Genomic DNA, 14724 nt, shown 5'->3' with positions numbered 1-14724 from the left:
CAAACCAATGCCACACGAGAGCTATTCCCTGACAAACAGAAGGATCACTTTAAAGGAGATTGCTGCATGCAAAGCAATCCCTTCTGGTGTGATTTTATTGTGATTTGGCATCGTTCAGTCTCAAGAGACTATGGTAATGTGTTCTGTATGGAAGACTTGGAACAGCGTCTAATGTGGCTGAGAAGGCCAATTCGAGAGTGACAATCCCTTACACACTGAAGACAAATACAATCTGTCCCCTGTCCAGCTCCCTGATTTTGCTGGTTTTCGGACTTCCTCTTTGCCTTGGCCTGCTGGACAAGTGTCTCTTCAAAATGGGAGAGGCCGTGATGACTGCCTGCCTCCAGACTGAAGCCCAGATATCAAGGTTTTCCATCTGTTGAGGTCCATTCCTAGGGCCTTCAGATCCCTCTTGCAGATATCCTTGTATCTCAGCTGTGGTCTCCCTCTGGGGCAATTTCACTGCACTAATTCTCCATAGAGGAGATCTTTTGGAATCTGACCATCAGGCATTCTCACCACATGCTTAAGCCAAAATTCCAGCTTATTCTAGGACTACTCTGTTTGGAACTTTGTCCTGCCAGGTGATACCAAAAATGCGTCCGAGACAACACGTATTGAATGTATTCAGCTTCCTCTCCTGCTGTGCACAAAGGGTCCAGGACTCACTTCAGTACAGGAATGTGCTCAGGACACAGGCTCTATAGACCTGGATCTTGGTATATGCCGTCAGCTTCTTATTAAGCCATACTCTCTTTGTGAGACTAGAGAACATGGTAGCTACTTTGCCAATGTGTTTATCCAGCTCAACATCTAGGGAGAAAGTTTCACAGATCGTTGAGCCAAGGTACAAAAAGTCATGAACAACCTCCAATTATTGTGTGTAGATGGTAATAGAGGGAGGTGAGTCCATGCCCTGTCCCATGACTTGTGTTTTCTTCAGGCTGATTGTTAGTCCAAAGTCTTGGCAGGTATTGCTAAAACAATTCAATGGCTGTGTCATCAGTGAAGAGGAAGTCCCTCATGCATTTCAGTTGGACTTTGGTCTTCGTTCTCAATCTAGAGAGATTAAAGAGATTTCCATCTGATCTAGTCCGAAGATAGACACCTTCTGTTGCAGTTCTTCAGCATGACAGCAAAAAAGATCCCAAACAGGGTTGGTGTGAGGACACAGCCCTGTTTCACTCTGCTTCAGATATCAAAGGGATCTGATGTTAAGCCATCAAAAACTACAGTGCCTTTCATTCCCTCATGAAAGGACTTGATGATGTTAAGGAGTCGAGGTGGACATCCAATCTTGGGAAGGATTTTTAAAAGGTCATCTCTGCTAACCAAATCAAAGACCTTTGTGAGATCTATGAAGGCCAGAAAGAGTGGCTGTCGTTGTTTCCTACATTTGTCCTGCAACTGTCTGTGGGAGAATACCATGTCAGTGGTGGACCTCTTAGCTCGAAATCCACACTGTGATTCTGGATAGACTCTGTCTGCAAGCACCTGGAGTCTTTTCAGCACAACACGGGCAAGCAGCTTCTCTACAACACTGAGAAGAGAGATGCCACAGTAGTTATTACAGTCGCCTCTGCCTCCTTTGTTCTTGTACAATGTGATGATGTTTGCATCCTTCATGTCCTGTGGTACTCCACCTTCCCTCCAGCAGAGACAAAAGACTTCGTATAGATTGGTGGTGATGATCTTTTTACAGCACTTCAACAAGGATGTTATCCTTTCCAGGTGCCTTGCCGGAGGTGAGGGAATCCAAGGCCGCTTTTATTTCTGCTAAGGTTGTTTTGCTGTCCAAATCTTTCAAGACAGGCAGGCACTCAATGTTATTTAATGCTTCTTCAGTTAGTACATTCTCTTTGGAATATAGTTCATAGTAGTGCTGCACCCAGTGGTCCACCTGCTGTGCTCAGTCCTGGATGATCACGAAGACTTCAAGGGAGCAGATTTCTTCTGTATTGGACCTAAAACTGTCGTACATTCCCTTGTTGTTACCTGTGTCCGCTGCTATCTGTATCTGAAAGCAGAGCTGAAGCCAATAATCATTGGAACATCTCCTGGCAGCCTGTTGGACTTGGCTACGAGCAGCTCGAAGAGCTTGCAAGTTGTACTCACTAGGATAGGCTTTGTATACTGCTAGAGCTCTCCTCTTCTCTTCGATGGCTGGCCTCAACTCCTCTGAATGGGCTTCAAACCAGTTTGCCGCCTTTTTTGTCTTCTTGCCAAATGAGGATAAGGTGGTGTTATAAACAGTGTTCTTGAAATGTTCCCATCATTCAGGTGCATTTGCATCAGCCGGGCCTTGAAGGGTGTTCTCAAGCGCTTGAGCAAATTCCTCCACCTTTCTTTGATTGCAAGTCTTGCTGATGTCAATACGTGGTCTTCCTTTTTCATGTGATACAATCTCTTTGTTCGCAGTTTAACTCTACTACACATCAGGGAGTGATCAGTATTGCAATCAGCACTCTGGTAACTGTGTGTGATCGTAATACTAGGAACACTAGAACATCTTGTGAGGATCAAATTGAGCTGATGCCAATGCTTGGATCTTGGATGTCTCCAAGAAACTCTGTGTTGAAGCTTCGTATTAAAGAATGTTTTGCTGACACAGAGACCATAATAACAGCAAAACTCCAGCAAGCGTTGACCATTTTCTTTCATCTTTCCTATGCCAAAACAGCCTAGACAAGTGGGCCAAGAATTGTGATCAGCACCAACTCTAGCGTTAAAGTCTCCAAGAATCAACAATGTCTCTCTTTCAGGGACTTTTTTGATAGTAGTTGCCAGATCGTCGTAGCATTTCTCTTTCACTTCTGTAGTGGATAACAGTGTTGGTGCGTGTGCACTAATGAGGGTGACTGGTGTCGCTGATGAGTGGAGCTGCAGAGTCAGGATTCTTTCACTCCCCACAGTAGGTGGATCTCAGCAGAGTATTTCTGACCGCAAAGCCAACACCATATTCCTTGGTCTCATTCAATGGTTTTACCTCACAGGAGAATGAGAAGTTTTTTGACAGATCCCAAGTCTGGCAATCTCATCTCTTGCAGGGCAACAGTGTCCATCTACAGTCTACTCAGTTCCATGTCAATGACAGCTGTCTTGCGCACCGTCTATTTCCTGCAGGTCGTCAGAAAAGCCAGGGGTCATTGTCGGAACATTCCATGTGCCCAACTTTAGGGCAGAAGTTTTCTTATGATCTTTGCATGGTGCAGGGTTATTGATCCACTTGTCGGCTTTCACCCTAAATCCCACGCACCCTGTGAGGTAAACAGACTGTGGCGAGGTGGCACCTTACTGGCTGGGGACTGCCCAGATTAAGGCGGGCGGTAGTGAGGTGCAATGACCTCTCCCACCATCGGAAGTAGCCCCTGGTGTCATGCTCTACGCCAATCAAACAAAGACCTATAACATGTAACTGCTACCCTGTTTCCCTGAAAATAAGACCTAACCTGAAAATAAGCCCTAGTATGATTTTTCAGGATACTCGTATATAAGCCCTACCCCAAAAATAAGCCCCAGTTAAGTTAAACTCCCCTCCACCATTGTGCAGCATTGTGTAGCAACCAGAAGAAGATAACATGACTGTAAAATAAAACATCCCCTGAAAATAAGCCCTAATAAGTTTTTAGGAGCGAAAATTAATATAAGACCCTGTCTTATTTTCGGGAAAACACGGCACTTCCGGTATTATTTTGATACTGTATGTGAAGCTGTTACCCAAGCAGCAAATCCCCCCTCTCCATATTGCTGAAACAGTCCAGTGGAAAGGCAAAAGCCAATACAATTGGTTCCAGCGATGTCACAGGAGTTGCCAGAATGACATGAACTGCCTCTGGATTTTGCCTCGAGGTTGACTCCTGAAGTCTTTTCCATCAGTGGATATAGCCACAGGGCAGTGGAGGTTTGGAATCGGAGTTTTCCTTCTCCTAGATGAGCTGCCTTCCAAGGCTGATGAGCCCCACTTACCCAGCCTGCTCCTTAATAGTGCAGAAGTCTGAGCCTACCCCTAAAACTTTCCTGCCCCCCCCCAGGTATATGTAATGTTACTTGACTTTCCTATTTACCAGATTAGAGTCAAAAATAGAATCAGAGAATTTCTTCTGCCAACCCACATTTAAAGCCAAAGCCCCGCCCCTCAGACCATGCGGTCAGAGAGAACAAAAGTCAGCCTAGAAGAAAATACCTCACCAAATAAAATGTTCTTCCAAACACAGCTCACCTCCTGCCTCAGCTTCCTCCCCAGAGAAACCTACAAAATATAAAAATAGGACTGGAAAAATGCAGTCATGTGAAAAAGAAAATACATCCTCTTTGAATTCTATGGTTTTATACAGTGATTCCCAAAATTCTTCAACTTGCAGCTCCATTGACTTACTGGCCACTGGTCACAGCTTTGGGTTGCGGCGGGAGAAGAGAGGCCAGTAAGTTAAGGGAGATGAGAGTGGAAAATGTTTGGGAGCCACAGGCCTATTCCTCTGGACTGTTTCCAATGGCTGGTATCACTTTGCAGTGCGGCCTGGCCTCTGTTGGTCAGCTGGCTGGTTGACCATTCATCTTCCTTTCCATCCCACAGCACATGGTGTCACAGCTCTTCTCTCCACCCACGCTGTTCAAGCTCTGCCTTTTTTTGGGGGGGGGACTTATATACCGCCCCATAGCGCTACAAGCACTCTCCGGGCGGTTTACAATTTTTTAATTATACAGGCTACACATTGCCCCCCCAGCAAGCTGGGTACTCATTTTACCGACCTCGGAAGGATGGAAGGCTGAGTCAACCTTGAGCCGGCTACCTGAGATTTGAACCCCAGGTCGTGAGCACAGTTTTAGCTGCAATACAGCATTTTAACCACTGCGCCACGAGGCATCCTGCATTTTTGCTGCTGCTAGCACCCCCATTCTTCCTTTCAAATGTCCCCGCAGTCTAAACATGTTGCTTTGTACCACAAGCAATCCCAGCAGGGTGCCAACTGTGAGCACAGGCTTTGCTGGCTCTCCAGTCAAATTCTGTAGCAGAGACCAGAAGCAAGCAAAAATGGTGGCTGTTGAGAGCATTCACTCATGCTCTGGGCAGCAGCTGTTCTCCTTGGCAGTGCAGAGAAGGGGAGGGGGAGCCCCTCTGATGTGCCATGACCACCAGCTAGCTGGGCTTACTGCTCCCCCAGGGTTTTCTCCCATGCTCATAGTCCTGCTGCCACGTTTAAGATGATCTTGACCACAGCAACCTTGGTTGACTGCCAGGCTCACCCCTTGCTTTGCCATGGGGGCCTGGTGTGATTGGATGCTCACATTTCCTGCTATCTTATTGCACCCAGACTCAGTTATTTCTTGGGATCTATTAACTTTTTTTTCTTTTGTTTTGTGTGAATTCTTGAAATTTAAGGAATTGCAAAGTAATGTAAAAATATGTTATTTATCCATTATTTTCAAAATGTGTAAAAGATAATTGGTGCTGAAACGGAACTGTTGAGTTTTTAAACATTGCTTATCCTGTTTTTTATGGGAGACTGACAATAATCTTTTAACAGTCAAATATCTGAACTGAGTGGGATTCTTCAGTATGGAGGTCCCTAGCCTTTTCAGGATCCATGGGCACATCTCATATTTTGAGGAACAGCTGTGAGGAACTGATGTTAATTTGAATCCAGCTCCTTGATTTGCAACAAATGCTGCTGCCAACTGTATAGAGCATATTTTTTAAAAATTAGTTTGGATAGTTGCCTCATGAGTGCTTATATTCTACAAGCTAGATTTAAGAAGTGAATATTTGATTGTGCACATCTGAGTAGTTTATGGTTGAAATAATACTGAATCTGAAGCAGCAGCTGAAGTAGCTTCCATAGATTAGAATATAATGATTTGCAGAGGTGCTTGTAATTCAGTTATTCATGCTTACAGCACATCCATGACCAAGAGCCTTGTTTTATCAGGACTCCCAATCATGGGAACAAAATAATCAACACATTCAGTTGAATGGACTTATAAGCACCTCTATACATTTCCCCACTATACCTGTGAAGATTCAGCTTTCTTCTGGGTGGGGAATAGAGGTAGGCCTATGTGAGTCTACACATCCCCACCATGAATATAGCTGTTCATGATTTGGGGCATAATGCTTGACAAGGACTTATATTTCTGGACATTTTGTCTTTTCAAACTAGATCTCTTGGATGTTTATTTCATACTGTACCTCATTGTTCTTTTTGTCTGTAAATCCTTGTTTTCTTTTCTTTTCTTTTTTGAGAACAGAGCAGAGCTCTGGTCTCAACCACTATACTGCTATCTTCTAAACCATAAACCTCACTTCCACTCATTTATTTCTCTACCTCTCCAGTGTGACTGCCTCACCTCCCTTTTCTTTCACTAAATCTCAGCCCCTTCCATCTTCTCTACCCTACTCTCCTTCCTTTTGAAGAAAGACATTCATGTGCTATGATTCTTGAAACATTAGAATGTATATGTGATGAAGAAGAAGCTGTTTCACTGAAACTGGGAAGTATTTGAATTTTTCTCTATTGCTTGTTATGATTGTATGTTTAGGAGTTAAGGACATTTATTTGCCACCTTAATAAACAGAGCATATTTGTGTAATGCCTTACACAATCTGCTTCCTCTCTGTAGAGTTTCCATTTCAGAACTAGTTTCTTTCCATGAAAGGAAAGAAATATATGAGCGTTATACTGAAATGAGCTAGACATGAGCTAGAAATGAGCTAGTAATAAGTTTCCCCTTTTAAAATATAATATTCATTCATTCATTCATTTAATTTGTATCCTGCTCCCATTAGTGTCAAGGCATTACTCTGGGTGCTTACAACATGTATAATAAAGATAAAAACATTAGAAGCATCAACAATAACCCTAAAAACAGATAGCACAGACTAATCATATAAACCCAGAGCGGATGGAGGAAAGGGGAGGGAAGGTTGTCAGCTAGGGTCAGTGTGGAAAGCCTCCCTGAAAAGCAACATCTTTAATTGCTTCCTAAATGTCAACAAGGAGGGGCTAGAGGCTGGTTCCATGAAGTTGGAGCCACCACGAAGAAGGCCGTACCTCTTGTAGAGGATTTATGGGTATTCCTCAGGGTGGCTTCCTAGCCTTGACTAGGATGATCTTGTGGGTTGGGCGGATGACATTAACGAAAGACATTCTGATAAATAACATAGGCCCAAACCATAGAGGGCTTTCTATGTGAATGTCAAAACCTTGAACCTGATCAAGGACACAAAGTGGAGGTGAGCCAGAACCAGAGTGATGTGGTCAAATTTACTTGCACTCACTACCAAATCTGGCTGTCAAATTCTGGACTCCGGATCAAGCTCAAGGGAAGCCCCACATAGAGAGCACTGCAGTAGTCAATCCAGGATATGGTTGTGCCATACAAGCTGTTTTACTATTGTATCCATATATTGGCTGTAATCTTGAACCTATTTGCATAGAACTCTTAACACCACTGCCTTGTGCATGTTTAATTATACTTAATCCCCTTAAATGTAGTCAGGTTTAGTCCAAAGTGAGTATGTATGTGTGTGGCAGGGGTTGGCAGCTGTAACCAAATGATTTGGACTACAGTTTTCATGATCTCTGATCTGGATAGCCAGTGTAGAAAATAATGGGTGCTAACACAGCATAGTTGCCATTCTGTGGTTTGTGGGATTGCAGCATCAAACATCAATTTAAATGAGGCAACAGCTAAATAAACAGATTTATTTGGGGGAAAAGCCTCATTGGTATTTGCTCAAGTGACTTATTTCCAGGTAAGCATTGATAGGATTCTACATGGGGTGCAAGAGAGCAGTCATTGACAAAGCTAAACCCTTTTTGTATTTTATTTTGAGGATACAATCATCATTATTTTTCCCTCCAGCTCAATAAATTAAGCTTTAAAGGCTTGCCTTCTTAGTACACATTTTGTAGTTAATTGGTGCTGAATGCCAAAGACTGATTTCCTGTGTTATTTAGATCATATTGTCAGTTTTCTTTTTGCCTGGATTCTACCCACTCTTCTGCACTTGTAACCTTAAAATCACTCACTCTAGTTTCTCTTCTGAGTGCAGTATGGAATATGTGAATTTGAGAAAATGCTTCTGTGTGGCTACATGACTTCACTCATTTTTTCCTGCTCATTATCATAAACCACATATGCCTCAGATATTTAGGCCACACGAGTCCACTCCAGCAAAGATATGTAGTCAAGCCTTGAGTTGGCTTTGGGCTTTTTAAGAGTAAGATATGATGATGAAAATAAGCATCTTGAGCTGTTGGTCTAACACTGGGCCTTCAGAACTGTCTTTTCAATTATCATAAGCCTGAACATGAGCCATTTCATAAATTTCATGGCTCGCTTGGAAGCTTGAAAGATGCACGAGGTTTATCAGGATTCATTTTTTCTCTCTTGGAAAGAAGGGAAGCTTTAGTCTCATGAGTTTGTTTTGTTCATGTATTGCCAATTTCTGGAATAAGATTTTTATGATACGGTTTTTAAAGAAATGGAAGGCAAAGAAAGGTTTTGTTATTATGGTAGATGATTTTAATATGGTTATGGATAAGATAAAAGATAAAGCTTTTCATGGGTCAGATTGATATTTATCAAAGAAATACAATACTGATCAAGAAGGTAAGAAATAACCAATTGAAGGATACTTGGAGAGAATTGATAGGTGATGAAAGAAGATATACTTATTTTTCAGTTGTACATAATAGTTACTCTAGAATAGATTATATATTCACATCTCAAGACTTATTTTCTAAGATAGTTAATACTGAAATTAATTCCATTAAAATAGCAGATCATGCTTTCATGTCAATAGAGATTGAAATAAAAAAAGATTATAAAGACTCTGAAAGGTGGAGAATGGGTAATAATATTTTACAGTACCCAGAGGAAATAGAAAAGATAAAGAAGGAATGGTTAGAATTATGGACAATAAATGAAGCAGGAGGTGCTAAATTAGGCCTGTTATGGGATACAATGAAAGCAATTTCAAGAAAAATAACAATAAGGGAATCCTGTAAATAAAAAAAAAAGGAGAAAAATGTAAAAAAATGGAAGAAGATCTGAAAAATTTAGAAAACACATTTTTTTAGTAAGAGACAAGAATTTTGGTAGAAATTTAGGCTAAGAGAAAGGAACTAGATAACTTAGAAATAGAGAAAGTCCAGAGAGGTTTGATGTACTTAAATAAGATTTTTTTGTAATTACTAATAAAAATTCAAGATTATTAGTTAGAATGTGTAAAAATAGGAGTAAAAACTCAATAGGGATAATTAAAGCTAGAACAGGTAAGAGTTGTAATATAATGAAAGACAAATTGAAGATTTTTCATGAATTTTTTTAGAAACTATATAAAGGAAATAATGTAATGAAAGAAAATATGGGAAATTATATAAATGAGAATTTAAAATTAAATTATTGGAAGATGATAAAAGACTATTAGAAAAAGAGATTAAAGAACAAGAAATTGCAGAAGTTATTAATAAGTTGAAAAATGGCAAAACACCAGGCCCAGATGGATTGGGTCCAGAATATTACAAGCATTTTAGTTCCATTTTGATACCTAAGTTAAAAATGTTTTATAATAAAATAATGGAAGGAGAGAGAATGCCTGCTTCTTGGAAGCATTCATTAACGATTCTTATTCCAAAACCCAACAAGCATCAAACAGATCCAGGATCTTATAGACCCATATCTCTAATAAACAAAGATGCTAAGATTTTTACTGCTATATTAGCAAACAGATTAAATAGATTTAAAGCAAATTATATTAAGGAAGACCAGTGTGGTTTTATTAACGGAAGATAAATGGATAATTTAACTAGGTGAGTTTTGAACATTATATATGAGATAGAAAAGGAAAAAATAAAAGCAACTGTTTTATCATTAGACATATTTAAGGTTTTGATTGTGTTGAATGGCCAACACTAAAACTTCATATAAGGGGTTGGGGATTTGGCAAAATACTTAGAGCGGTTATAAACCAATTGTATTCAGATAATGTTTCAGAAGTAATAGTTAATGATGGTTTAACAGAACGGAGTTTTCTAGGCTGAGGTATGAGACAAGGCTGTCCACTTTCTCCAATATTGTTTTGTATGTTTAAAGAATTGCTACCTAATGCAATAAGATATGATGAATTAATTAAAGGATTAGGAAAAATGATAAGATTAAGATTAATTAATTGGCTGATTATTCATTATTGACTATTAAAAGCCCATTAGAGAGTATGGATAATATTAAAAAGCACTTAGAAAAATTTGGGGAAATTGCAGGATTAATTATTAATGGGCAAAAAACAAATTGTTTGTTTGTTTGTTTGTTTGTTTATTTATTTATTTATTTATTTATTTATTTATTTATTTATACCCCGCCTATCTGGACTACCAAATAATGATGTTTAATCATGATATACAGGAACAAGAAATGTTTATGAATAAATATAGTTTAAAATGTAATCATATAAAATATTTAAGTATAAATATAGTTAGAATGACTCAAAAATTAAAGGAGAATTTTTTAATAAACTAAAAAGTGGTATTAAAGATAAACTGCAAGAGTATTCTAAATTGAAATTATCATGGTTTGGGAATATCACTATGATTAAAATGAAAATATTACCAAAAATACCTTTTTTATTTAGGATACTCCCAATACAATTAGAAGAAGAAGATTTTAAGTATTGGCAGGGATTAGTTAATGGATTTTGTAATCAAGGTAAAAAATCTAGAATAAATAAAAGATACTGGTATAAGGCCCACAAAAAAGGAGGTTTAGGTATGCCTAATGTAAAAAAAACTATTATATAGTAAATCAATTAAGATTTACTGGAGATATTATATTTATTAAAAAAAATTAATTTGGTAGGATATGGAATCCTCAGAAACAAATGGGAGTGCTGAAAAATGCTTGTTTAATGTAGTAAAAAGAAATACAATAAATCAGATGAAAAACCCTTTTAAAGAAATAAAGTGGTGCCTCGCATAGCGATGTTAATTGGTTAAAAAAAAAACATCGCTATGTGAAACCATCGCTATGCGAAACACCATTTCCCATAGGAATGCATTGGAAACCGGTTAATCTGTTCCAATTGGAACAGATTGCCGTTGTTAAGCGAAAAAACCCATAGGAAACATCGCTAAGCGAAACAATGTATCCTCCATTGGAATGTATTGAAGCTGACTCAATACATTTCAATGGCTTTGCGAAGTCAATTTTTGCAATTTTAAATGTGTCATGCAAGGGGCAAAAATGGTTTTAAATGCTTGGATTAGCTTCTGCACCCTCTAAAACGGATGCAAAAGTTAATTTGGCTTTGATCTGACTTTTCATTAATTTTTTCTGAATTTTTTCCCCCCAACTTTTGACAGCTGTCAAAATCTGACAGCTCCATTATTTCCTATGGGGGAAGAAAAATTCACAAAAAATTAACGAAGACTCAGCAACTGTTCTAAATTCTTGGGTTCGTTAGAGGACCCCCTAAGTCGTGTGCAAACCTGATTTGGCTTTGATCTGAACTTTCGTTAATTTATGGTGAATTGTTTTCTCCCCCATAGGAAAGCATGGAGCTGTCAGATTTTGACAGGTCCATTGGTTTCTATGGTCCAAAAAAAAAAAGAAATTCACAAAAAATTAACGAAAAGTCAGATCAAAGCCAAATCAGGTTTGCACATGACTTGAGGGGTCCTCTAACGAATCCAAGCATTAAGAACCGTTTTTGACCCTTCTAAGACACTTTTTTAATTGAAAAAAGAAACATCGTTAAGTGAAGCAGGGGACCTAAAATAGCATTCGTTATGCGAAGCCTGGTCCCAAACTTCGCTAAGCGAAAATTGCTCATAGGAAACATCGTTATACGGTGCATATTATTTTCTAAAAAAACACATCGTTATGCAAATTCATCGCTAAACGAGGCAATCGTTAAGCGAGGCACCACTGTATGTTAAATATATGGAATAGATATAGAGAGAAGCTATGTCCCTCAACTTCAACAGTTAAATTAGTGACTGAAATAGAAAGTTCTCATCCAAACCTAAAGGGTTTAGTAGATTTGTTTAAAGATAAAAGTGTTGCAAGATTGAAGGATTGGATGAATAAAATGAGATTGAAAGAATTAATTATGATTACATTTCAAACTAATAAACTATCATAGTATAATTATATTCAGTTAGACACTTGGACAAGTGAATGGTTGAAAACTAATGGTAAATATAGAGAATGCACTAAGTACCAACAATTTCTACCATCACATCAAGAAATGCAGAAAGATGTTTTGATGAAGGGAGTAGGAAGTAGAATATATAATATAATTTCAGAACAAGAGGAAAAAGAGTGGGGAACAGAAGGTTTGAAATTAATTTGGGAAAATGATTTAAAGACAGAAATTAAAATAGAGGATTGGATAAAAATGTGGAGGATGAGAGTTTTAAGGTCAATGTCGATAAGAATAAAGGAAAAATGTTTAAAAATCTGTTTAAGGTAGTATTTGACTCCTGTAATATTGATTATAATAAATTCAGATTATTTCAAAGCTTGTTGGAAATGTGATGTAGAAACTGGCATGTATTATCATATGTGGTGGGATTGTAAACTGGTTAAGAAATTTTGGAAACTGATTTTTAAGGAAATAAGTGATATATTTGGAAGAAGATATTGACTTTAACTCTAAAATTGCTTTGTTGTTAATTTTTTTGATAAGATACCGTATTTTTCGCTCCATAAGACGCACCTCTCCACAAGACGCACCAAATTTTTAGGAGAAGAAAACAGGAAAAAATAATTTGTTTTCTTCTCCTAGAAATTGGTGAGCCTTATGTAGAGGTCCATCTTATGGAACACACCCTAGGACCCTTTGGAGGCTCACCCTGCCACCCCGGGGGTCAGAAGGGGTGAAATCGCCAGCTTCTGGGACTCTTCTGAAGCTTCCCAAGCCTCAAAAGAATCCCAGAAGGTGGCAATTTTGCCCCCTCTGACCCCTGGGGGGGCAGGGTGAGTCTCTAAAGGGTCCTGGAACACACCCTAGGACCCTTTAGAGACTGACCCTACCCCCCAGGCATCAGAGGAGGTGAAATGGCCACCTTCTGGGACTCTTCAGAGGCTTCCCAAGCCTTAAGAGACTCCCAGAACCTGGTGCTTTCACCGGCGCTGGCCCCGTGCGGGGGTGGGAGGAGCATGGCAAGGGTACTGGGAGGCTCTCTCAGACCCTTGTGATACTCCCTCCACCCTCCCACGGGGCCAGGGGGGGTAAAATTGCCAGCTTCTGGGAGAGTTTGGAGGCTTTGCAAGCTTCCAAACTCTCCCAGAACCTGGCGATTTCACCGGCGCTGGCCCCGTGCAAGGGTGGGAGGAGCATGGCAAGGGTCCTGAGAGATTCCCTCGGACCCTTGCGACGCTCCCCCCACACCCCCACGGGGCCAGGGGGGTAAAATTGCCAGCTTCTGGGAGAGTTTGGAGGCTTTGCAAGCTTCCAAACTCTCCCAGAACCTGGTGATTTCACCGGCACTGGCCCCGTTCGAGGGTGGGAGGAGCGTGGCAAGGGTCCTGGGAGACTCCCTCGGACCCTTGTGATGCTCCCTCCACCCCCCCACGGGGCCAGGGGGGTAGAATCGCCAGCTTCTGGGACTCTTCAGAGGCTTCCCAAGCCTCAAGAGACTCCCAGAACCTGGCGATTTTGCCAGCGCTGGCCCTGTGCGGAGGTGGGAGCAGCGTGGCAATGGTCTTGGGAGACTCCCTCGGACCCTTGTGATGCTCCCCCACCCCCCCACGGGGCCAGGGGGTAAAATCACCAGCTTCTGGGAGTGTTTGGAGGCTTCGCAAGCTTCCAAACACTCCCAGAACCTGGCAGTTTTGCCAACGCTGGCCCCGTGCGGGGGTGGAAGGAGGGTGGCAAGGGTCCTGGGAGGCTCCCTCAGACCCTTGTGACACTCCCCCCACACCCCCATGGGGCCAGGGGGGTAAAATTGCCAGCTTCTGGGAGAGTTTGGAGGCTTCCAAACTCTCCCAGAACCTGGCGATTTCACCGGCGCTGGCCCCATGCGGGGGTGGGAAGAGCATGGCAAGGGTCCTGGGAGACTCCCTCAGACCCTTGTGACACTCCCCCCACACCCCCACGGGGCCAGGGGGGTAGAATCACCAGCTTCTGGGACTCTTCAGAGTCTTCCCAAGCCTCAAGAGACTCCCAGAACCTGGCGATTTTGCCGGTGCTGGCCCCGTGCGGAGGTGGGAGGAGCGTGGCAATGGTCCTGGGAGACTCCCTCGGACCCTTGTGACGCTCCCCCCCGTGGGGCTAGGGGGGGTAAAATCACCAGCTTCTTGGAGAGTTTGTAGGCTTCGCAAGCTTCCAAACACTCCCTGAACCTGGTGATTTCGCCGGCGCTGGACCCGTGTGGGGGTGGGAGGGGCATCGCAAGTTTCTGAGTGAGCTTTCCAGGACCCTTGCGACGCTCCCCCCACCTGGAAGCTGGCGATTTTGCCAGCGCCGGACCCGTGGGGGGTGGGGGAGCCTCGCAAGGGTCCTGGAAGGCTCACCCGGACCCTTGCGACACTCCCCTCCACGGGGCCAGAGGCGACAAAATTGCTGCCTTCACTCCATAAGACGCAGGGACTCCCCCCCCCACATTTTGGGGGGGAAGTGTGTCTTATGGAGCAAAAAATACGGTAGATCTTGATTATTACTTGAAGGAATTGATTACTAACTTTATGACAAGTGCTAGAATATTAAGACAAAAATGATAT

At 41.5% G+C, this 14724-nt stretch overlaps 1 protein-coding gene across 17 annotated transcripts in view; it reads left to right on the top strand.

Annotated features, from left to right (window-relative positions):
* The window catches only part of RALGPS2 (Ral GEF with PH domain and SH3 binding motif 2), a 368517-nt gene that overhangs the window by 287493 nt on the left and 66300 nt on the right, over positions 1-14724 (top strand). The gene's annotated exons all lie outside the window — the stretch shown is intronic.

The sequence above is a fragment of the Pogona vitticeps genome, chromosome 4 (assembly GCF_051106095.1).
Source record: "Pogona vitticeps strain Pit_001003342236 chromosome 4, PviZW2.1, whole genome shotgun sequence".
Lineage (NCBI taxonomy): Eukaryota > Metazoa > Chordata > Lepidosauria > Squamata > Agamidae > Pogona > Pogona vitticeps.
Note: the sequence above shows the minus strand (reverse complement) of the source record. Positions and strands in the feature narration are given on the sequence as shown.